Source organism: Canis lupus, chromosome 13, assembly GCF_048164855.1.
Source record: "Canis lupus baileyi chromosome 13, mCanLup2.hap1, whole genome shotgun sequence".
NCBI classification, from domain to species: Eukaryota; Metazoa; Chordata; class Mammalia; order Carnivora; family Canidae; genus Canis; species Canis lupus.
In genome coordinates this window covers 38,093,277-38,108,366 of record NC_132850.1, presented here as the reverse complement: position 1 = coordinate 38,108,366, position 15,090 = coordinate 38,093,277, and positions in this window count along the sequence as shown.

Here is a 15,090-nt window from a genome sequence, read left to right as displayed (position 1 = left end):
AGTACTTCTCTTCCACTCTTCCTCCACCTTCCCTGCCCCAAACTATACATAGAGAAAGCCAAAATATATTCCATGATTAAAGTCATTCATTTGACTTTCTTGGTCATTTCTATATAACAGGACGAAAAGCAGAATCTTAACGTTAGAAAGCATACATTATTATAGTAGCAAGATAGCCAAAAACATTAATATTGAAAAAAACAAGGGCTCAAATTAAATGTGGAATAAGGAACATGGGTAAATTCAAGGAAATCATGGAGAAGGAAGCATTTATAACTTAGACTCAATAAGCATTTACCAGGAAGTCGATCAGATCCGAGAATGGTGGAGGGGTAGCAGCTTTAGCAAGCAATGGGTCAAAAAAGTAGAAGGCACCAAATCATGGGCAACCTTAGAAAGCTATTCAAAGAAGTTGCAGCTTTATCCCATCTGTACTGGGAAAACAAGAGAGGGAGACCAACACAGGGAGAATTCTGAGTCGGAGGATGGCATGTTTGGATGTATATGTTAATGAGATCATTCTGGCGTCCAGAGTATTGTAATGGTTTCCTCCTAACAATTTCCCTCTCTGTCCTTCTCTTTCTACAGTCTAGTCTCAACAGTGCAGCCAGACTCATCCTAGTAAAATGTAACTCTGACCATAACATCTGCTCAAAATAGCCAAATACTTCCTATCCCAGAGAAATAGAAGCCCAATCCTTGCTGTGACCTTCGAGATTCTACATGATCTGGCCCCTGAGAGCTCTTACCTCTTCTGCTACTGCTCTCCCTTCTTGTCTTCTCTACTCCATTCCAACCACAGGAAAACACCAGACATAGGTCTACCTTGCGCCTACTCTTTCCTACTAATCACACCTGTCCCCCAGATACCTGCACTGATCAGCATTTAGTCCTCTCAAGACCCTGCCCCTACGCCACATTGGCAGTAAGACCATCCCTAACCACTGTATCTAAAACTTCATCTCCCTCCCCCCAATACTCATATATCCCCTTTCCTTGTTTTATCCACACTTAAACCACACAGAGCACCAGACAGGAGGTCTAAGGGCTAAAGGGCAGTGAAAGCCGGGGAGAAGGCAAAGTGCCTGAGTAACAGGTGCAAAGATACCTGGCCGACCTTTATATACTCATGCAATAAGCTTGGAGGGAGGTGCAGTGCAGAAGAGGCTCTTCTGTAGACTTAGATAGCCAGGGGAGCAACCTGGAGGATTGAGACTTAGTGCCTTCTCTGGGAACACATAGTCTAGTCATAAAACCATAAAAAAGGGCTCTGTGGGTTTCACTCATGTTTACACACACTAAGGTAGAGGAAACCTGGTCCTTAGGATTGAAATAAATTTCTACATAGAGATACTTCTAAAACTATAGTTTTGATCTTATGGGGGAACTAATAAGTGCTACATTATCCCAAGTGAACTAAAAATGAGTTGAATGAATTTTAGAAAGACATTGTCACCAACAGTGACATGCATACACATACATAGGTTTACATAACAGCCACTGAGTTGGTAAGGAGTTCCATCGAGAAGGCACATGAAAAACCATACAACTTCTGAACAACTTGCTTTCTCCTGATATATCAAATCCTCATCAAAAAACACTACATATATATGCTAGAAGAAAGGTTATCTTGACACTATAGTTCCAGGCAAAGATATACCTGCAAATTGACTTGGTGGTTTCCAGTCAGAGAATATCATATGGAATAAGTTTGTACTATGTGCCATATTTGGATAAAACCATTTTTCTTTTTGTTCATATACCAAAGTGAGACAGATAGATAGGCAGCACTTCTTTGCCTTCTACTGTGTTTTGCATGTGCATTCTATGTATGTTGTAGCACTCTCATGTTTGGCTTGAGTTTGCCCTACAGTTTTATATGTGCTATAACTTTATTTTCACATGCAACTTGAGAGCAAGACAACCCATAGTCCTAAAAATCTACCTTCCTGGAAGCTGACCACCTGACCCTTCACATCTTCCACAGGATGATTTCCTGGCACCCCAATCCATCTGCTCTCTTCCTTGGTAAGTAACCTTCATTACAATAAAATTTCAGGACATTTCATGTTTTAAGTGACATTTATTTATTTTCAAATTGCCATTAGTTATAGAAATTTACTTATGTTGTTCAATTGATAATATTTTTCTCCCTATGAATAACGTTTGGGTATTTGGGATTGGGTGGAATGTATCACTTTTTCCAACTAAAATTAACAGAAAAAAATGTTTGTAGTTAATGGCTTTTCACTTACTGGCAAGGTTTTCAAAACAAATTAAAGTCATTAAATGGAGAGCAGGAGTTTCCTTTTTGTCTTTCTAGTATTCATTTTTTGCAAATAATGACTTCTAATTAAATGAAATAATATTAATAACCTGGTCCTGGTTCTCAGTTTGGTTTGGTTTTTGTTTGTTTTAATGAAATTACCACTTGATTCTTCCTCAAGATGCCTCCTTTTGCAGGTAGTTACATCTCACTTGAAAACTCCTATTTATCTGACCCAGAGGTTCCACCTATGAATTCTTCTTCCCTTGCTGGGGGGGATCAAAGCAGCAGGAAGGCAATAACAGGGCTAACTGTGCCCTTCTGGATTATCTGCAGATTCAATTTTCTCCAAGAAATCCAGTCCCCAGCTATGCTGAGTGACAGGAAAGCTTTACCAAGATGGGAGCCCAGACTCACAGGAATGCTTGAGCATATAATGACTGACAGTGGGAGGCCAGCTATAGGAGAAGAAGTAGGATGGGAGGAGGGAGGAGAGGCAGTGAGTTGAGTTGTGCTGCATTAGGGTGGGGGTGGAGGACAAAGAGCGACATCTGGAAAGGAATATATATGGATCACACACATGTGTGCCTGCACACACACATGCAGACCATGCACAAGAAAGCACTAAAGGAATCACACAGATGAAAAAACATGACATCCTCCATTTAGATTCTTCTGCCCTAGTTAATGCATGGTGTTCATAAATGTTTGCCAGGGCAGAATCTTAGGTTAACACTGAGGCCCCTGAGATGGTATGAAAATTAGTCGTGATCTGTGTTATTTCTGGAATTAATTTTCATAGGTTTTTTTCATCTCCTTGGATCCTTAAACCAAATCACTTGAATACTAAGCCCATTAAAAAAGTGGGGGGGGGGAGTGCAGTAAGCTCCCTCAAATTACAAAATGGTACATAATACCTCTAATGTATGAGTTTTGCAAACAAGCTTTCTTTTCCATGGAATCTAACTCTTATTTAAATGGCTCTGAGAAAAGAAATATGACATTCTCTCAAACTTGATCAGTGGTGACATGAGGGCTAAACAGGTTTTCTTTTGGATTCTGACATGACAGTCACAGAAAGACAAAATATAAGCCAGTGTTACGTTACTAAAGGATGGATCTCCTCACAGCTCTTGCGTGGAAATTACTATTAATAACAAAGAAATAAATTCTATAATAGAGAAATCTACACTGTTAGTGGTGGCATTAATGAGGTCTATGCTTGACTATAATCTAATAGAAGAACTTGCCAATAATATAGACATTTAAAAATCATTAAAATCACTAAAAACAGCTAAGAGCCCCAATTTTTTCCAACTTTAAATTATGAAAAATTTCAAACATATAGAATAATTTTAAGACTTAGGACCAATGAATATCAATTTAACTACCACCTAGATTCAACATCAATTTAACTACCACCTAATACTCTTCATATTTGCTTTATCTATAAATAAATATATATACTCATATATTTTGGTTTTTTCCTTAATCAGTCAAGTTAATTGCAGATGACATAACACTTTACCCATGAATACTTCAGTATGTGGCTCCTAAAAAATACATCCTTCTACATAAACATAATTCTATCATCACACCTAAGAAAGATCACAGTAATTCCATAAGATCTTCTATTGTCCAATGCATATTTAATTTTCCTATCATGCCCAATATGGCTTTTAAAGATTTTTTTTACATGGATTATCAAGGTTCTCACATTGCACTTCCTCTTTGGTTCCTTAATTCTACAACAGTTCACCTATCTTAATGTTTTCCTCATGACATTGTTTAAAGAGACACTAGCATCTCTTTGGTAGATAGTTTTATATTCTAGATTTGACTTAACGTTTCCTCATAGGATTGTTTAATTTGTTCCTCCATTCCCTTCACTTATTATAAACTGGCATTTGAATCTAAAGACTGATTAGGCTCAGGTTAAATATTTTGGGCAAGAGTACTTCTTGGAAATGCTGTATCTTCAGACTGCATCATGATAGAGATACATAAGGTTAGGTTGTCCTAGTATTAGTGAGAGTATGTGTATCACCTCTGCCACTTCTCCTGACAATAAAGTTATATTCTCTCTTTGCAATCAGCAATCTGTGGGCTGCTCCCTTAGCATCATGTGAATATCCCATGTGCCAACAATATCTCACTAATGATTTTCTCATCCATTTGTCATCCAGGTCCAAATCAAGACTTTCCCTGGGGGCTACAGAATGGTGACTTTCTAATCCCACCATTCTTCTACATTTAGTTGTGAGATTTTAAAAAAAAATTTGGTAAAGAAGAGCTTTTCCTCAACAACCAGGGATAAATTATAAAACCAGGGATAGTTCTTCCTAAAAAACATAAAGTAAATCCTTTATTTTTATTTTTTATTTTTAATCACTATATTTCAGAATAAAGAGCTTACATAATAACCACCTCCAATATCATCAAAGGACTCTGTCTTAGTCTGGATTCATGGTTTTTATTTATTGTATGCTTTAAATGTAATTATAATTATTATTCTTTTGATGCTCAAACTGCCACAAACATGGGCCAGTAGAAGCCCCATGGACTTGGCTCCTGAATTCTCTGATGTACTCCTGTTAGTCTTTGAGTGTTTCTTTGTCTTCTAAAACAACATGCTCCTTGCTTATACTCTTCCCTTCCCCAGATGTGGAATTAGCCATTTCTCTGATGAGCTTTGGTTACTTTGAGTGGGGAATGATATTTAGAAAACAAGATCCAAGTATTAGATGTGCTAATTGCTTCTGGGGTATTACTGTTTCTAAATAATAATTTTAAAAAGGGGTAGTATTAACTATAGTTTAATTTTAACCATAATTATAGCTTAGCAGAGGCTTCCTTCACACCTACCAAATAATTTAGACTTCACTATAGTAGATATTGCTACAAAGAGGCTCAAATGAAGCAGACCCTTATCCAACTAGAAATCAGGGAAACAAAAAAATAAAAAGAAATCAGGGAAACACGGTTACTTTCTGGAGCTACAACTTTAATTTTTTAAAAAGATTTTATGTATTTATTCATGAGAGACACAGAGAGAGAGGCAGAGACAAACGCAGATAGAGAAGCAGGCTCCCCCAGAGAAGCCTGATGCAGGACTCAATCCCAGGATGGCAGGATTATGCGTTGAGCCAAAGGCAGACACTCAACCACTGAGCCACCCAAGCATCGCAAGGAATTTTAAAATATAGAAGAGATAGGTGAATTCACTTAAAGTATTTCTAATCAAAGAAAAAAAAAAAAGACTAGGTTGATCAGAAGAGGAGTAAATAAGCCATAGCAACAAAGGAAAAGAAAGCTAATCATGCTCATTTAGAAGAGAAGATAATCAGATCCAAAGACTCATCCCATCTGGACCAGGTGATAGATATGCTCCCATGGAGGAGATAAATTAGTCTGAGACATTGAAGCATCTATCCCATCTCTTACTTAAATAGTATCCTTCTTTCTTTCTTTTTAATTTAAATTTTGTTAGTTAACATATAGTGCAATATTGGTTTCTGGAATAGAATTCAGTGATTCTTCACTTACATACAACACCCCGTGCTCATCACAAGAAGTGCCCTGTTTAATACCCATCACGCATCTAGCCCATCCCCACCACCTCCCTCCATCAACTCCCAGTTTGTTCTCTATCTTTTTTTTTTTTTTAATTTTTATTTATTTATGATAGTCACAGAGAGAGAGAGAGAGGCAGAGACACAGGCAGAGGGAGAAGCAGGCTCCATGCACCGGGAGCCTGATGTGGGATTCGATCCCGGGTCTCCAGGATCGCGCCCTGGGCCAAAGGCAGGCGCCAAACCGCTGCGCCACCCAGGGATCCCCTGTTCTCTATCTTTAATGGTCACTTATAGCTTGTTTCCCTCTCTCTTTTTTTCCTCTCCTCCCTTTCCATATTTTCATCTATCTTCTTTCTTAAATTTCACATGTGACTGAGATCATATGGTATTTGTATTTCTCCGACTTATTTCACTTACCATAATACATTCTAACTCCATCCACATCATTGCAAATGGCAAGATTTTATTCTTTTTTTTTTTTTTATTCTTTTTGATGGCTAAATAATATTCCATGTTACACACACACACACACACACACACACACACCATGTCTTTATCCATTCATCAGTTGGTGGACACTTGGGTTCTCCCCATAGTTTGGCTATTGTTGATAATGCTGCTATAAACATTGGGGTGCATCAAGCAGTATCTTTGTGATTATGATGTGGCATCTGTATTGGTCAGCTATTGTTGCACAATGCTCAGAACAAGGTAAAAACTTCAGCAGCTATCAATAACAAACATTTGTTTCTTGTTCATAGAACTTTGGGTTGGCTGTGGTTGCTCTATTTTAGATTTCAGGTTGGGTTCAGATCTAGTCCACGTGTCTCTCCTTCTAGGATTCAGGTTCAAGGAACATAGTTACTTGGGCATACTCTTTCATTATTCAGGGCAGGAGTACAAATGCAAGCCAAACTATGCAAGTGCACTTAAAGCTGGATGTTTTGTACAGCATCCCCCTAATATTATACTGGCCAAGTCAGGAAACAGAGCTAAGCCCAAAATCCGTGGGAGCAGATAAATATATTTTGCTCTCAAATCAATCATGACAAAGGCCGGAAAAGAAGGAAGAACTGTGAACAGGTTCTTCCTACACACGACGCCAAAAAAATCATTCCATGCAGCACATACACAGAAAGAGATCAGGCCATCCTATCCTTCCCAATGTTATATTTCTTACAGTAAACTAATAATGTGGCATCCTGGTCTTTGCAAACTTAATACCAATCTTTTCCAGAAATAAATGCATTTTTGTATGGACTGACTAGTCAGGTTGCAAGTTTCAGGGTATTTGCCAAGAACTGCACAGAGATGACCCATGCAACTAAACCTATACTCCACAGATAACAGTGTTCAGAGTTGGCCAGATTTCTTTCAGGGCACAGCATTCAGTGTTCATAGAGAGTTCATCTACCTTTCACCCCCTCCTCCACATGCCCCATTACTTCATCCATGATCTTTAAGGGGTGAAGCCATATGCCCTCCGTATGTCCAGCCAGAGACCAAGGGTACTCCTTGGTGGAGGAGTAAGAGAACAGTGGACTTTGATTTAGACAGTCTTGATTGGTATCCTAATTCTACTAGTTGTCATCACTGTGATTCTGAACCAGTCATTCATTTGCATCGTTCTCAGTTTCTTTAGTGGTAACATGAATACTTCCTTACCGCCACACTGTGAGAGTCTAAGACAAAATCAATCAGCTATCATGTGCGAGAACTTATAATAAAAGAAATGGTTATGAAAGGCATTCCCTTTAGTGCCCATCTTGCTCTATCACCTCATTTGGCACTCTCTCCTAGCCACCTGTATCCCCCACCCCCAGGCACACACTGTTCAACTGTAAGAGTTGTCCAGACCAAACAGGAGGGCCCTCCGTATGTTTCAGCCACAGGATCTGTCCATGAATCATCTTTGTATGCACAGCTTCTTCCTGGCTGATGGCAGCTGTGCACCACTAATGGCCTCCCAAGCATCAGAGCTACTCTCGTGCAGCAATTATTTGCATTAATCAAAGGCTTCAAGCAAATCTCCCATTTTTGGCTGAATAGTAAAAGTATATTCATGCTGTGCCCAAATGAGAGCTTTCACAAGAAAAGAGATGCTTTGGGCACATGTTGCTATTATGGTATTCAGCTTCCAACCAACCTCTCACTCACAGAGGGTCAACCTAGCTGGAGAATATTATCTGCATACAAGATTACTTAACACATAGAATGTATGCTATAAGTCCATAGACATATTTGCTAATTAATGGATATTTGAACTGGTTAAATAACACTATTGTATCCATTTCAATTCCAGAGGGCTCTCTGAGTGTGGAAATAAGAGCTGATTAGCATGGACAGACACCTGTTTGAATAGTTCCAGGTGGGGTTTTAAATGGCTCCTTCTCAGCCTTGCATTTGAATACAGTACAGTTGAAAATCTCTTTGGCTTGGTCAAAGAATAGTAACATGGACCCCAGCAGACATATGAAGCCACTTTCATCCCAAAGACATGGACAGGGTCCATTTCCCATCAGTTCCCAAACGAAGCACCTCAGATAACATCACCCTGTCGCCAGAAGTCCTTCTTCTCATCCTCAGCACCAAAAGAAAAAAAGGACTTTGAAATACCAAGCTTCAGAGGTTACACCCCACCAAATCAGAGCAGACTGGGGAGATCTAAAAGATACTAGAAGAAAACAAGATTCCTGTCAAGCCTACTAGATTCTTCTGAGGTCAAACTAAATCTAAACTTCTTTTACCATTCAACCAGACAGAAAAGAAAAGAGAGGCTAAAAATTTCTCAATCAGTGCATGATGACTTGTTCTCTGTATGCTGGAGTGGTGTTAGAATAATAAGGAGATTCTGCATAGTTGAATGCTAAGAAGCCCAGTACACTGCAGCAATAGTCATTGAGGGGTACATTGTGAGCTGTGGGGGGAGTGGGTCAGCAGAGCTTGACGAAAATCCCCCCCTCCAGAGACCTCTGTCTGTGCGCTCTGAGTTCTACAGCCTATTGGTGGTCAATTCAAGTTACTGCTTTAAAATTTCACTATGCATTTTTTTCTAAAATAATAACTTACATTTTAATGAAAGGATCATTATCATATTCAAGCATACTCTTTCCCACAGGACTTTAACTCTTCTTTGCATATTTATGATTCTGCTGGGCTAAAGCCGACAGAAATTTACAAATGAACAAAGAGAAGGAAGATGTTGACTTCTGAAAAAACTGTCATAAAATACCATTTGTCATGATTATTTCTTGTTTGTTCTGTCCACTTCCACTCAACCTTCCTGAAGGAAATATACCCCAGACTTCCTCTAGAGAATCATCTCCCTCACTTTCAATGCTTCTATTTGAATTGATGACGTTCTTGGCTCCATGGGAGGGTAAGTGACTCAGACCTGTCCATGGCAAGCATCTCATCTCCCTGGATCATAACGACAAGTTTGGAAGTAGGTATTAGTTCAAACTGCTGGATAAGAAAGGAGTTCTCTTTTGCCTTGGATTTATTTGAACCTGGGAGAATATAGCCCTGGCACTGAGGACAGCCATTAGCCACTGCAGGGAGCCTATAGTAAAACCACACCATGGAGATCAGAAATTGAGAGACCTCGGGGCCATGTTAAGCCCTAGAGTTTGAGGTTGGATGAGCTACTAAGTTCTGTTTCTTCCCTTAAGCACATTTGAGCTGGGCTTTTTGTGCATCCTTATTTAAAGAAGCCAAACCAAAGAGATTTCCAACTGTACTGTATGTTTCACCCTTGGAAGAAGGAAATACCACTACCCTTTCCATGACTGACTTGCCACTGTAAAGCAATGGGAAAGGGTCCTGGTGATGAATGACTTTCTGGTTCCAGAGGTACCCCTATATGAGTAGGTGGTCAAGCTACTGAGTCAGTGTAGATATCTTATCTAGTCAGTGTACATGGGGGCTCCAAACTAGAGAATTTCTTTTTTTTTTTTTTAAGATTTATTTATTTATTTATTTATTCATAGAGACACAGAGAGAGAGAGAGAGAGGCAGAGACACAGGCAGAGGGAGAAGCAGGCTCCATGCAGAGAGCCTGACATGGGACTCTATCCTGGGTCTCCAGGATCAGGCCCCGGGCTGCAGGCGGCACTAAACCGCTGCACCACCAGGGCTGCCCCAAAACTGGAGAATTTCTAAGGGCTCTCTAGCCCCATACTTCCTCTCTAACACTTGCCTAACAATCCTGAGAGGTAGGACGTTTGAGTACTCAGTAGGACATTGACTCAAATGGCCAAATATTTTGTGTCCTTTAAACATCTTTATCATAAACCTTAAGTGTGACCCATGGCAAAGGGCATTGGTCAAAAAAAAAAAAAAAATCAAAGAAACATACACCTTAATACATGTACTTCTTCACCTGCTAGAAAAGTCTTCTGTGTGAATCAGATTAAGCTATTTTCCAATTTTCAAACCAGGCCAGCTGGGCAAAGCAACACCATCTTTGATAAATGAGAGGGAAAACCTCATTAAAGAGAACATCCACACTTTCGTTTTCTTTCTTTTTTCTTTTTTTGTCAAGAATCTCTCCAAGCAGTAGTTAACGATTGGAACAGTCTGCAGGCTGCAGTTAACGATCCACGTGATGTTTGTGTCTGCCGAACTTATTTATTTGCATTTAAAAGAGATTTGGGGGGTAGATGTAAACACTTTGATGGGATTTATGGCAGAGACAAAGGTCGGTTAACATTTTGATCCAGTGGGTAGAAAACTGAAAAGCCATCATTAAATTGGTAACCAATGGTATTGAAGTAATCTTTTGAAGCCACTGAAAGGAAATCTGAGGCATGAGGGATCAAAACAGAAGATATAATTGCAAGGAAAGAGGGAAGAAACATGAATCTTATTTTTAGGATTCAAATACATTAATTTTATAATCACAAAATGAGAAGAAAAGGCACTTATTGGATCCATCCATTAATATATACCTGAAGGTAAAAAAAAAAAATGAAATTGTATTGGCCATTATGTGAACAATTTAGAGATATAAGAATGCTATACCTATCAGATTGCCTGCCTTCAGGAGGACCACCTGAAACAAAGGAGAATAAGCCTGGAAGCATTCAACCAGTTCAAGGACTAACACAAAACCTCTTCCAACTCAAGTGATTAGGATGCTTACAGAGCTCCTGGTCACATCCCTAGGGACCTGTGGACTTCTGGGGAAGGGACATGGCCAAGTTGAGGGGGGAAAGGTCTGGATACAGACACACAAGTTCAAGACCCAGATTCAGTACTTTCTGACTGTGAGATCCTTGAGTCTTCAAAATATGGCACCTCATTTCTCTTGCCTACACAAGTGAATAAAATAGTACTTATCTCACAGTTTTTATAAAGATTTAATACTTTCTTCCTGATTTCATCAAGCTAGCATCAATTCCTGTCCTTTTAAGCTTCCTTAAAACTGAACATTTATTCCATATTTATTTCCATTTATTCTATAGCCCAGAACCCACAGCCATGAATGTTGTCTGTGGTTTTCTGTCTCTGTCAGGATGCTGCAGGCTCATTAGATGTATACTTGCATTCACTGATTGCTATTGGTTGAATATGTACTAGGTGACAGGCAGCCTTTGGGGTATTCAGAGTTTATCAATGAATATGAAATACATACTGCCTGCCTTCAGGGGGCTTATAGTTTGGTAATAGCAAAAAAGGCTCCGGTAGGAAACAACTACAACACAATCTCACTTTGTGAGATAAGGAGCAGGGTACTTTTAGAAATAAAAGGCACCAGAGAGCCCCAATTATTTGTTGAAGGATGGTTAAATGAGCAAGTTAGTAAATGAATGAATTAATCACTGTTTATTCCACTTCCTTTAGAAGCATCAAGAACTCCTTAATTATATGAGTGAAGTACTGGAGAACTAGGGAAGTTAAGTGACTTGCTTAAATTTTATATGTGGCTGATGACTGCTTTGTATGATATTTTCTACTAGTAACTTTTAAGAAAATATTTAGAATCATGACAATGCCCCTATTTGAAATTCAGCCTCAGTTGAGAGAAAGAGAGAAAGAGAAAGGGAGAAAACAACTCTACTTTTCAAATTTATTGGTGTATAGGGTATGAACATAGAACCCTTGATCTATAAAAAACAATGTTCCTCCTAGGAATCACATGGCACATAGGGTAGACTGCCTACTGCACAATATTAGTTTCTTCTTTTGATTTTTATTTAAACTTTCTTCAAAGCTTCAAATTCTTCAGTAACTTCTAGGAGTGATAATTGTATCTCTCAGGAGGTATGTCTAATGTTTAAAAAGAAGAGTTGACTTCTAAGACAATGAAGGAGCTATTTACACTTGCCACAGCAGCCAAATCTATTTATCAATAGCCTGTCTCTCCTAAATGAGTTAATATAAGTACTCATAGGCCTAGACTATTGATATTTAGTATATCTCAGGCCTTTTGAATTAATTTTCCCACTGCTGAGTGGCAATGAAAGACAATGAAAGGGATCCCTGGGTGGTGCAACAGTTTGGCGCCTGCCATTGGCCCAGGGTGCGATCCTGGAGACCTAGGATCGAATCCCACGTCGGGCTCCCGGTGCATGGAGCCTGCTTCTCCCTCTGCCTGTGTCTCTGCCTCTCTCTCTCTCTCTCTCTCTCTCTGTGTGTGACTATCATAAATAAATTTTAAAAAATTAAAAAAAAAAAGAAAGACAATGAAAGACTATTGTCTTTTAACATTGGAGTAAGTAGAGCTGTAATGGAAATTACATTCATCTAGTCTGGGTGCCCCCAAAATGGATCAACTCTCATAACTGTGTTTTTTCATTTTTCTCTCACAAATCATTTAGTCTCTCTGGACCGCAGTTTTCTCATTTATAAAATGAGAGAATAAAACTGGAAAATCTAGAATTCTAATATTTTCATCTTATCAATATGTTAGATGCAAAAAGTCCAGTGTTTCAGACTCAGAGCACTATTTTTCTGGGGGCTGAAGTCAAATTCCTAATGGGTACACCATGGCATGGTTTGGAGGGGCAATGAATACCCTCTCCTGAAATCTATATCAGCTCTCCACAGATAGCCAAAAAAAGAACAGACAACCTAAACAGAGTATGCTTGCTATGTAAATGCCACTTTAAGAACAAAACTCTTTGGCACTCCCCAACATGTGTAGATATGTACATACCTCCTCCCCCAGTATACATACAGCTACAAAAACACAGACTAGATTTCTAGTCCTCAAACCCCTCCAATGTAAAATTCTGCAGCTACTAATGCAAATGCTTGAGCTTCAAGTATAAACAGGAAAGAAATAAAACAACTGATTAGTGTGACATACATATGAAAAATTCTTTTGATATGATCTAGAATCTGAATCACATACATTTTGAGAATTAATTTTTAAGTTCTTATTTTGCCCTTTCAACAGAAACACATGGTAAATAAAGGAGAAGAAAAGAAGTGTCTATGACACCAGAAATGCATTTTCTGTGGGTCACTGAAATCACAAATGCAAATGGTACAATGTCCAGAAGTAAAGTAGAGAGGGTGACAGGTCTTACTTGAAAATAGGTATATCATTAAGTTGATAACTACTCTCGGCACATAGTCGCAAGGAGGATCTATTTGGCATAAGTTTGTTCTTATAGCATTATTGTAATTAATAAAGTTGAAGATGAAACATTGGGTTATAAGATTGGACTGGATGACTGTCCTGGTCTCCTTCAAAGAACCTTTTAAGACATAGGCAGACTCTGTGAAAAAGATGCATACGTAAAAAGCAGATAAATAAGTCATGCCATAAAAAGGATATCACAAGTCAGTTAAAAACCAATCCAGAATCAACTGAAATTTCAGAGTATAGGATAATGGCACTCAATAAGAGAACTCTTCAACTAAATTGACCCAGATAGTTGATTGTCATGCGATTTGAAGAAGAGCGAGCTGAAAATCAGTTTCTTTATTACATAAATCTCCCTAGACCACTCTTCAGAATTATTATCTGCACTGGTTCTGGTGCAAAGGGAGGCTCTGTCCCTTATAAAAGCTTTGCAACCCCTGTCCTTACCAACAAGAAGGCACAAAGAGCCTAAAGACTGAAAGTTCTCAATCTTTCATTCACGTATCAAATTTATGTTGAGTTCTTAATAAACAAAAATACTGATTCAGATATTGGGTGTGTGCGCAGACAAGGTCTCTGCCTTCAAAATTTTGCAACCCAGGTAGTGGGTGGGTAGGTGGGCATTCATAATCACTAGCAATCATTGAAAGACTGTAAACGCTCTCCAGAAGAGAATGGGGGCATGGTAGTGGAAGCAAAGTGCCAGGTTATTGCCACAAGGATCAGTGATCATGGTATATGACTGTGAGCCTTAAGTCTTGAGTTGGATTGCATGACATGGAATAACCTTGCATTGGCACTCTCAATCTTCATTTCACCTTATATCTATTTGGATACTCTTAGGAAATGAAAAAGGACACTTCTTAGACTCCCTTGCAGCTAGGATTTTCAGTGTGAAGTGTGTTTTGCTGGCTAGAAATACTTTCAAGAGATTAAGACTTCAGTAGCATAGTAGTGTAGTGGTCATTTTTCTTTCTTTCTTTTTATTTATTTATTTATTTATTTATTTATTTATTTATTTATTTATGATAGTCACACAGAGAGAGAGAGGCAGAGACACAGGCAGGGGGAGAAGCAGGCTCCATGCACCGGGAGCCCGATGTGGGATTCGATCCTGGGTCTCCAGGATCGCGCCCTGGGCCAAAGGCAGGCACCAAACCGCTGCGCCACCGAGGGATCCCAGTGGTCATCTTTCTGTGGGTATGGCTGGCTGCTAAAAGCACCTCAAAAATGGCATTTGCAATGGTAGACTTCATTCTATGTAGACCCACTCCATGGGTATAAGGCAGTTGTCACAGCAGTTGTTTGGTGCCTGGATTATAGCTACAGTGCTGAATATTCACCCGGCAGTCTGGAAGAGCCCTCCTGACTTCTACTTTTCCAGCTTATCTCTTATGTATTAGAGTTTTCCAGAGAAACAGGAAATATTTATGTACTTTTCCTAGTAATTCTCTACGTTAATTCGACTACCCCTACCTTCTCTCTCCAACCCTTTCTTCCTTTGTTCTCAAATCATATACCCGAGATTGTAGAGACTGAGAAGTCCCATGATTTGCCACCAATGGTGTTAAGTCTTGGTCTTAGTCTGAAGGCCTGAGAAGCAGGAGCAATGTCTAGATTTCTAGTCCTCAAAACCCTCCAATGTAAAATTCTGC